This window comes from Scardinius erythrophthalmus, assembly GCF_964197995.2.
Source record: "Scardinius erythrophthalmus genome assembly, chromosome: 23".
NCBI classification, from domain to species: Eukaryota; Metazoa; Chordata; class Actinopteri; order Cypriniformes; family Leuciscidae; genus Scardinius; species Scardinius erythrophthalmus.
This window is the reverse complement of record NC_138243.1, coordinates 8,808,424-8,820,245: the sequence shown is the minus strand read 5'-3', so window position 1 is coordinate 8,820,245 and position 11,822 is coordinate 8,808,424.

The window sequence follows — 11,822 nt, the reverse complement described above, 5'->3', positions numbered from 1 at the left end:
TGGAACTTGGTCTTTATCTATATCATGTTCAATGTCAACTGTTATTATTAATGTATTCAGCTAATAAATGTTCTTAGAGCACTGTCATTTTTTTCTACAATTTGTCAATAAAAAAATAAAAGTAGGCTACGTAATTGACACAACATGCTATATATATATATATATATATATATATATATATATATATATATATATATATATATATATATAGCATGTTGTGTCAATTAGGTACTTTTATTTTTTGTATATAATTAATAATTTTTATATATAATTATTATTATTATGTAAAACCCAAATAGAGGCAACAAGATATTATAAGACCAGGCAGATATAAGAGGAAAAAAATCTTAATAAATAATATACAAAAACAATATTATTAATATGAAGATACTAATATACAAATGAATATAAACTAGAACCTTATTAAAATGGTTCTATTTAGCACCAAAAAAGGGTTCTGCTACAAGTTTGTTAAAGCTGAAGAACCCTAATTTGGTTCTGTTTAGAACTTAAGAATGATGCACCACAGAACCCTTTAAGGTTCTATATAGAACCTTTTTTCTAGAGTTTAGGGGTTATTTTTGAAAGTCAGTTTATACAAGGCTTAACTAAAAAGCTGTTTAACATTTACAGTTCAGTTCACTCCATAAATGACAACTTTGTGTGATGACATGAAAACAATATGCAGAAATGTAATTGATTGTATAACTGGATAATTGGATAATTGTTGTAGTTAAACTGCAAAGCAAAAAAAAAAGAATGTGAGTATAGTTTATTTTTTTAACCCAACTGCTATGTACATATATATTTGACATTGGAATAGAATTCACAAAAAAGTATAATGTTTTTGAAAAAGAAAAAAAGAAAAAAAGTACTGGTTTTACACCAGTAAGTTGTTGCGTTCTATATGCTCTGTAGTAAAAAATTATATGGTCAATAGGTTATGACAACATGTGTTTTACATTGCTTTAACTCATCAAAATAAGTTAATATAAAGTTATACAAGATTAAACTCATTTTTTTTAAAGTCAGTTTAATGTTATTTAAGTTGAAATGACTTAAACATCCAAGTTGATTGTACTTAAAAATTTAAGGCAGTGACTTTTTTTTAACAGTGAGCTTATTTGCATTGTTGTACTCAACAAATTTGAAACTCAGATGCAACAAACCTCTAGCAGGGAGAAAAGTACACAAAACTCAAGTTGCCCAGTGGGCCAGCTGGGCAGGATATTGTCAAGTCATGCACATCAGGACAGTGGGAAACATTGATTTGTTTTGGCACTGTGCTTTCCCTATTCACAGATAAATGTTTAACCCAGAAGCTGAAAGGAGCAGTGGGGGAGAGGAGTCCAGATCCACGGGATAGGCAATGAAACTACCCCTCTGAGGAAAGGAGGAGGACGGGGAACAATGGACCAGGGAGAATTCTGAAATAAGCCTGACCAGATGAAAACATCTCAAGCGCGTTATATACGCTAAGCAGGACAGGGTGGATCAATGTACACCTCCGACCATCTGTGGAAAGATGCTTATAGAGGATTGTGAGCTACAGAAAATGTAACAGCTTTCTTTATGTATCGACTGTAAATTACCATAAAGGACCATTTGTTCACTTTCATTCTGTTATTGACATTTTTCACTTGCGTTCATTTATTGAAGGCCTAATTCAGCCAACATATTACACAACATGCAGAAGTGGTCTAAATGAACTATAACTGTAAATCGCACCTAATGTGACTGTGTCTGATGACGAAATGCTCTGTGTTTCTCTTTTGTGCTGGGAATTATGATGATTGCTGTACACTGCAGATTTGGTATTTGTGTGTGCCAGTGTGTTTTATCTGGGTGACTGAAATTGAAGTTGTCACGTTTAAGTTATGTGTGTCTAAAAAGGCTCAATGTTGTTTCCAATAAAACAATATTCTTCACGCCGTTATTATCACAGTTTATATTTCATTGCTCGCCATTGGCTTTATTCCATCACAACTGCATTATAGATTTTCTTCACATAAGTGCAATCTATAAATAGTATAGAGTATCTGCCTGGGCTGGATATATTATAGAACAAAACGATGCGAACAACAGCCCCAAGATATCTCCTACATTGACCATCTTTATGGCATTTATGATTTCACGAGAAACATCAGTTCCTCGATATAGATTCACCGTAGTTTTTTGTAGTGAAAAGCTTCAGATTTGAAACACTGAGTGATGTTTTCACTGTTAGATGAATAATAGTTAATTGATAATATGCTGTAATGTGCTATAATAGTCAATTAGCTAATATGTTGTTGTCACTTTATGTCATTTACTTTATTAGTAGTGTTTGCTTGGGAAGTGTCATTATTACCATTGCTCACACTTTTACAACTTGTGTTACAGATCTGAAAGAAAAGGGGATGCATCACATCAAATACTTTTCAAAGTAATCAGACCTGTTTTAAATCCCATAGGTTTACATTAAAACATGGACCTAATCCATATCACAGTCCCTATGTGGGATATTGAGTACATGCGTGTTAAATATTTGATGACATCATCAAAGATAATGGCATTATTAAGTGTGTGAATTAATTTCTGGCACTCCTCTGGTTTCCAGCATTCCGGACGCTTCTTGTTAACTTCCGGAACCCCATGATTACTTGGCAAACTGGGGAGAGGGGGAGTGTATACAGTCTCTTGCTCTCTCTTTCTCACTTTCTCTTGTCCCCCCCTCTCTTCACTAAGAGGGGAAAAAAGCACAAATTCTTTCACTGTGGTTGGCTGGTTGCCAGGCAACACGGACAGTAAGTGAAGCAGCGGTGACTTAGGTTAAAGAGGCTACTGGGAAATTCATTCCTCGTTGTAGGTTTCATAGAGCCTCCGTGCTTAAAGTACACACATCCACTCCAACAGCACTCTCGACAAAGCCACCAACACAAAACACTACAACAACAACAACAGATTCTGGCTTTTCAACATGATTTCAGTTGTGCCCTAATCGGTTTGTGAGAATTCGTAGTCATGCATTGTCCATTCACAGAAGTCAAGAAGACACAGTGCAAATAAAACTTCACAGGAGCCTTCGCGAGAGTGCTTTCATTTTGAAATGAACACCGCTGGATAGTTCGTTTAAAGGAGCTGACTGCAACTCTTGAAAAAGGACTTAATTAGGCCATAATGCCATTTGCTAGCTGTTAAATCATAGAGAAAGTAATAAAGCAATAGAGAATATGGCACTGTTTGTGTCATGAAACCGAAGGATTCACACAGGTAAAATAATCAACAGGTTTATTTGCAGAAGTATGTGATGGAAGCAGGAGAGTAAATGATGAATGTAGTGTTCAGGATGGATATCTGGATGAGTAATGGTCTTATCTGTTGCAGGTTCGGAAATGGAGATCGAGGCAGATGACTGAAGACAAAACGCTCTGGTAGGTATCGTGCAGGTAAGGAGTCAGGTTAGTGTTCTTTGAGGGAACGACGAGACCAGACAATGGTGAACAGTGGGAAGAGTTATGTAGTGCTGGGTGATGATCAGTGAAGATTGGTGACAGTGCTGTTGATGTTGACTGTGATAGTTTGGAGTAGGCTACTCAGGCGCACTTGGTCTCAACATTAGGCAAATTGCACTAGTCTGTGCATATGTTGTCCACAGAAGCCAAGAAAACCTTTCTGTAGTTACTGATAAAAGTTACAGAACAAAATTATAATAAATCACTCACACTTATACTGTTCAAAACCTTTCATTCTTGTGAGCAGCAAAAAACAACAAAGATGTTTTGAAGGATGTTCATGCTCTGTTCCTGAAAGCAGACAGTGACTGTCACACTCCACAAAAATGCACCATAAAACAGAAGTTAACTCAACCATGAAAAGTATGGATTTGGAGCAATATGAATTTGACAGACTTCATCTTTGAGTGAACCATCCCTTTAAGTTGTTCTTCATTGAAGTCTCTCTGCTGTAGATCTTAAGTCGTGATGAAACGGAAGTAGTGACAGATCTTTTCTTCTTGTGACGAGGTTCCGTTTTTGGCATTTTGATTAAACATAATGAGGTCAAAACCTATTTTAAAAATGAAACACAGGTGACATGCATTTACATAATGGATTCATTTTCATTTTTAATTTTAATAAAAAAATACATTTTAAAGCCAACTTTAAAATCTCATTCGCAGTTATTCAAATATAGAACATTGTGTTACAATGTTAAATTTGTAGCAATGTTACTCTGGGTTGCATAGTTTAAGGGGTTGTTTACACAACCCTGTTTTCAACTAAAAACGTAAAACATTTTTGGCCGTTCGTTTACACGACAACAGCGTTTTGGGTGCCTATTAAAAAACGTTTGAAAACTGGTTTCAAAGTGCAAGTTTTTGAAAACAGTCTCCATGTACACAACAAAAACCCAAAACTCTGAAGACGACGACGTCTTGCACAAGCGTTCAGTCTATAGTGTTTCATCGCCATCTACAGGCCTGGCAGCAGAATACAGCGTTTTCAGTCGTTTTCTCGGATCCGTGTGAACGGGGATCGTTTTGACAATGGTGTCGTCTGTACGCAGAAAACTCAAAGGAAAAACTTCTCCGTTTTAAAGGAGAACTCCGGCTTGCCGAGTTCACGCGCGTGATCATAGGTAACTAAACCTGTGCGCGTGAACTCGGCAATCGACTACTTTGGACTTCAACCGAAAAACTGGATGTAAACACAGGTATTTGCGCTGGCTTAAATAACATCATTTTTATACATATCTTTCACATCTACTGCAGTCAGATTCACTCGTGTTCACTCTGAAGGAATCACTCACATTTTTTGTGCACTTGTAATAACACATCAAGGATGTTAAGAGGCTAAAAGCAGGTTTAGTACTTGCCCCATTGAAGTCAACAGGGTGCAAATTTTAAAAATAGAATAACTCGGTGTAGGCAACACCGATTTTTGACGTTGTTCTCTGTATTGACAGCACTCCAAATGTACAAAAAAATGAGCTCAATGTTAAAATTGACCGGAGTTCTCCTTTAAGCATATCGTTGTCGTGTAAACGGATCCCAAGGATGATGCGTGACAGATGATACTAGACTTTAACTAACACAAAGAGCAATTACACTACTCAAGATCCAAAAACAGAGGGAAACTGAGGGCTTAAATACACAGGGCTAAACAATGAACAAAACAGGGAACAGGTGAGGACTAATCAGAAACCATGACAACAGTGAAAAAGAACACAGGCAGAACAGTGTCAAAGAGGGGCTGCCGCTTTTGCATAGTTTGTGCTTGCTGTTTAATAATCATTTGAAACTTATCAAACTGGCAGTAGTTCCTACTGTTCCAGTAGTAAGATGAAAATATTTATCTTGAACTCTGTATGTATGCACATTGGACCAGTGGTATGAAAAACGGATGAATGGATGATTCAGCTGCGGACGCCATCTTCTGGCGAGAGGTGGGAATTCTCTCGATGGTCGACTCTCACAGTGCATTGTGGGAATTCTCTAGCTGTTGAGTGTACATTTGTCCTGTCCCAAATGGCACCCTAAACACTCACAGTCCGCACTTTCGTGACTTACGCCGCTTTGACTGTCGGGAAGAAGTCTGCTGTGGAGTTCACAGGCTCAGCGAAAGTATCATCGAGAGCGCATATCGACCGCAAAGGGGGCGTTCTCGAGCACCCTTCTGAAACCTAAAATGACGAATGGGACACCCTACTGTCTCATGGACTTAACGGACACACGCACGCGGAAACCATTGTAAGTCCGCAAGACCGTAAGTGTACCATTTGGGACAGGGATTGTACACTCGTTATTGCAATGCATTGTGGGATTTAGTGCACTCCATAACATCCACTTGTACGCTCAATGGCTAGAGAATACCCACAATGCACTGTGAGAGTCGCCCGTCGAATGAATTCCCGGTTCTCGCCAGAAGATGGCGCCCTCAGCTGAATCATCCATCCATCCATTTTCCAAACCACTGGTCCAATGTGGCTACAACATAATATCATACAGGTATACGTTTTTATTATTGATTATTAATTTGTTTAATTAAAGGTCCCGTTCTTTGTGATCCCATGTTTCAAACTTTAGTTAGTGTGTAATGTTGTTGTTAGAGTATAAATAATATCTGTAAAATTATAAAGCTCAAAGTTCAATGCCAAGCGAGATATTTTATTTAACAGAAGTCGACTACATCGAACGGCCCGTTTGGACTACATCCCTCTACTTCCTTCTTTAATGACGTCATTAAAACCGTTTTTTGACTAACCTCCAGGAATGCTCCCTCAACTCTACCGAAATTCGTTTATGTACTTGCGCACTTCTAATAACTTACTGTGTTTACTCAGCTCTTAGGGTGATTTTCTGAAGTAAAACTGACGCTTCATCTTTTGTGTGATGCACAATAAACTTTATTAAACTCATCAGTATATGTTTGATCATCATTCAGACAGCAGACTTGTAGGCTATTAATAAATAATGGATACATACAAGCAGATGACAAATACGTTATAATAACCGTAATTAAACTACTAAACTATACCTGTTCCATCTCTATACAGCACTCTGACTCTGTAGGCATTATTGTCCGACTCGAAATGAACAACGTTACTGAGAGTTTCTGATATTATCATCATTCCGTGAGATGAAATTGTCCTGAGAAACTGAGCGCGAGCTCATGAAGCTCCGCCCCCTGGGTCGTCCAGCAGCAGCTTATTTGCATTTAAAGGGCACACACTAAAACAGCGCGTTTTTCTGAGCCTCAAAAAAAGGACAATTTAAACATGCTGTAAAAAATGATCTGTTGGGTATTTTGAGCTGAAACTTCACATACACACTCTGGGGACATCAGAGACTTATTTTACATCTTGTGAAAAGGGGCATAATACGGGACCTTTAAGGTTTATACATACTAGTTTCCATGTCAGAGTTCAAGATAAATCTTTTCATCTTACTACTGGAGCTGCCAGTTTTCCGAGCGCCCCCTTTTCCTTGGCCTTTTGCCAAGGCCACACTGAAGTGAGCTCTGCAGCAGAGTTCTTCCCGACAGTCAAAGCGGTATTACATCACGAAAGTGCGGACTCATAGGAAGAGCTATAGGGACAGGGCCACTGTTTCGAAAACCACTACAAATGGTTGTCCCTTCAAATTGTGCCCTATTTAAAGGTATAGGGGGCAATTTCGAACACAGCCCATGACTAAAAACTAAACAAGACACTAAAACTAAACATGACCACGACAGTTACAAGTTAGCCTACAAGAAGCACAAGAATTTGGTGTTAGTGGCATCAAACCCTACTTTTTTTTTGCGTTTGCACATTTGAGCATATGCGAATGTGAGATTTGGAACATAAGTGAATTGTGACTAATATTCCTATAATTCTCACATAAAGCTATTAGGAAGTTTTGTGTTTGTGGAATACATAAAGTCGTACAACTTTGAAACGACTTGATGGTGAATAAAGGATGACTTGATTTTTTTTTTTTTTTTAGCTATAGCCTACCTTTTAAAATAAAATTTCAATAATATTAAAAATAAATAAATAAAAGAAAATACAATTAAAACACAAAAATATACATTTATTATTTACTTATATATTGGCCTTTGGCGCAATATTTGATTAGAAGACACTTGTTGACAATGACGTTTGAAGGATTTGACGTCTAAGACTGACTGTAAATAATGACTTAAAGCTCCAATATGTAAAAAAAATTTACCACAAGAGGGCGCATTTCCAACAATAACAAAGGCGAAGCTTGATGACGCTATGAAGGAGGTGACGATGGGAGATGTCGTTTTTAATGCGTTTTCACCATCTAGCGATGTATCTAAATGGAATTAATGAATCATGATCACGGATGAGGTAATTTATTCGTTTTTGTATTACCTGTATGTCTGATCATATTATTCTATGTCATCATAATTAATGAACTGCAAGGAACGTGAAATGTTATGCTATATTATCCCGTTACAACTTACAGCTGTATGAAAAGAACTGTGTAAAAAATTGCATATGGGTTTTTGAATGATTCGAGGATGAGTAAATAATATTAACATCTTAAAAATTTTCTTTAAAAAAATAATGACAATATAAAACAATTAAATGAAAGGGTCACTAAGGCCTTTTGTAAAATATCAAGCCCGGAGGCAGACCAGCGGTGTCCATCACGTGTAATATCAGAATATTGTTAGGTGGATCTCTATTCAGCAAAGTTTAACACTTCAATATGAAAAAAGCAGTGGTTTTCAGAAGTGTGTTAAGCAATGTGTCTGCTTAAAAAGGTGTCACTGAATCCCACTCTACTGATGGAACAAAATCACTACACTGCTATAGATTTACAGAGGCAATTTCGTCTAAGTGCTTTGGTCATCTCGCAGTATTGGCCAAATGGGAACATATGAGGCACCCAATGGTCTGATTACCAGTCAATTTATCTATACTATCAATGCATCCCCAGTAGCTCTCCTTCCTTTAGATTTATCTTTTTGCAGAATCAGCCACAAAGACAGAAAATAATTGAAATGCATTGTACCTTCACAGTAGTGCTGGTGGTATTATTAGTCAGACTAACTTTTTTGAGCTTCAGAAAGTGGTGGGTATGTTCAAAATCATATACTACTATTCTTCTCATATTTTTCCAGTAAAAAGCATGCACATTTTCTATAGATTACCCCTAGAATGCACTCAACTAGATTTTGGTAACTTTTAGGCTGTGTCCAAAATCACATACTCTGTGAGTTATTTTTTTTGAGCAAGTAATTACATCGCAACCACTATAAAAAGTACATTCTATATAATAGGAAAGTGTGTCGTGTGAATGTAATGCCATAATTATCATATGACTTACAGTGTTGCTTCACTGCCATTCACAAATCCTCTCCTGTGGCCTCATGGGATAGTAAAGTGTCCAATGGATGCACACTTCAGAATCTCTCTTGAAGTAGTAATGTACTTTTCACCTATAGTTTTATGAATACTGTGAATTCAGACATACTGTACTACCCTTCGATGAATGGATGATTACCCTTCACAGCGAAAAACAGCATGTGACCAAAAAAAAGCATGTCCGAATTCACAGTGCTGGATGTACTGTATTAACCGGATGTCCTACTTCTTCCGGAGAGATTCTGAAGTGTGGATTCGATGGACACTTTACTATCCCATGAGGCCACGGGAGAGCATTTCTGAATGACAGTAGCTGCGTTTACATGGACACTTATAATCGGATTGACGGCTCAATCGGACTAAAAAACCTTCATGTAAACACCTTAATTGATCCGATTGAGCTCGATCCGAATTAAATTTCGATCGGATTGAAAGGGGTGGTTTATCCCTTTTGTAATCCGATCGAGAGAACATGTAAACACTTGATCGGATTGAAAACCGAAACTGAAAGGTCTGCGCATGTGCAATGACGTTAACTAGCGTAATGACGTATGACGCGCGGAACGAGCTGTTCTTCCTGTTGAATAAAGTGTCATATTAATAAGTTTCCCGTCATTCTAAAATTCTCATTTCACTCGCGCGTCTGTGAAGTGAAGCAGGACAACGTCCCACCAGTCCTTGTTTTGGATTCTCATCCACAGACGTCTGGTTTTGGCCGCGGGGAGGGGCATTTTTACTGCGTGATCAATAAGCAGCACGGCAAAACGGTTAATGTGCTCTAAATTATGACCAGAGACGAATTCATATTACGTCTGCTGTTTAAAACAAATAAAGATCCAATAGAGGAGAATATTTATGCGCGAAAAGCGGGAAACTCTGTATATTCGTGCAGTGTGCGCATGTCAAAACATCAGATCCGATTTAAAACTTGTGACATATAAACGCGCACATCAACCCGATTACTTTATTTATCATTCATGTAAACACCTTGTTCGGATTCATCAGTCGGATTGATTTCATTCCGATTGTGTCCATGTAAACGCAGCTAGTGAAGTGACGCTCATACTACACACACTCATATGCCTATAGAACATACTTTTTTAGTAGTTGTGAAGTAATTCATTATTCAAAATAAGTACCTACTCATGAGTGTATATGCGATTTCAGACACAGCCTTGGTGAAGATTCGATAAACGGTCTAGGAGTTTGGAAAAGTTGTTTTTTCATGACGACACTGAAATCTGTTTTGTTCACCTTGATCCATGGATTCCACTGATATATAAGGCACTAAGACATAAAGACTTGCTTATAATTTCATTCAAAACAACCATAACTGTTTCCAAAACAATAAGTGAACACTACACGCTTAATTACCAGCAAGATTTGTGCCAACATTTTGTGCCAAACAAATTGGGAACACTGGGAAAATGTGCCAGTGGCGACATTTCTGCAAAATGATAAAACAGATGAACATGAATCTGCCAACGTTTAATGATGTACGTTTTGCAGCAGTTTGGAAATGAGATATCAGGTGAGTGACCCTAAAAAACACATTTGCTGAGGCAACCATGCCGTTTTAGCTGCCTCTCCAAGTCTTTGAGCTCTTTTATTGCGACTCATGTTTGAAGGGACTTGTACCTGAATGCTCCGCTTTGCAAGTGCACTGCAGTGCCAGGTGAGCTACAGAGCAAGTTTACTACATCAGAAAAGCCACACATATACAGCTGGTTATGTAATGCAAATTTCAAAATGTATTAGTTTACAAATCATGCACTTGTGTTTGGAGGTCATCACATAGTATTGTGCAAAGACTCGCAATAAACTGCAGTGAATCGTATGTTTTTGGAGTTTTGCAAAAATGTTGGTAGCGTGTTTTTCTGATGGCATTAAACATACTAGGCAGTGTGCTTGTAGTCCATTGAGAACACAGCCGGTCTTTCTACAGACCAAGCCTCCCAAAAAAGCTTCAAACTAATTTGGCATTCAGTGTTGGACTGTCACTTCACGACTGCTGAGTAAGTCTGTGCGATTGAGCTGAGCGTGGGACCGTGAGTGACAGTTATTGAGCTGATGAGCCGTGAGACGTCTGTATGGGAACATGTTATTGATTATCGCAACGCTGGACGAACTTTGAGGCTTTCCCATAGTGTTGCAGCTGCCCTTTTAGGGATTTCGACTGACCCAGTGAAGAAAGAGTCTGCCGAGGTGCTGGGACCAGTGGACCCCCCTTTCACTTTGTATGCCACATGGCTTCGTATATCCATAGGCTCACGGCAGACCCCCCACTAGGCATAGGATAAAGTGGCTTAATCAAAGTTGTCCAGGGGAAAATGACCCCCTCCTTCTCTGAATAAATGTTTGAGCCCGGGCTAGTTGTCTTGTGTGCCCTCGACCCCCCGCCACACCCTGCTGCCCTGCTCCTCAGACCTTTGACCCAGCAGTGAAAAGTTAGTCGGGATGTTTGTGAACTCTCTCAGGGTTGGCTGTGCTGGAGGCGCTGGGAAAGTGCCCTCCGAGGGCCAGGGGTTGGAGGGGTAGGCGTGGGTACCGTGAAACGACACTCCCTTTGACCCGAGTCTCCGGACCAAGCCCGAGCACGCCGCTAATTTCATTGTTACAGGCAATGCGGCTGGCCAATGATAGAAGGGCCACTCGAAATCAGTTTGGCTGGATGTCGGCCGTAGTCCGTTTACTCTCTCTCAGCACCTCCATCTCTTTGTTCTCTGCAGGCTGTTTTCTTTTCTGATTACACCCTCCAAGGTTCTGCTCTTCTGCGGCATCTGGTCATTGAGCTTCTCTTTCACTTGATCTCTCTGTAAGGAGCATCTCAGCATTCATAAAGACAAGGACTCAATAGTGTGGATGGCCACTGATCAATTTCGCATTCCTTTGTAGATGAGCAACCAGTAAAAGATTGAATCAATATGGAGTTTTTTAAAGTGATTTGGTTAAATTAAAGTGTA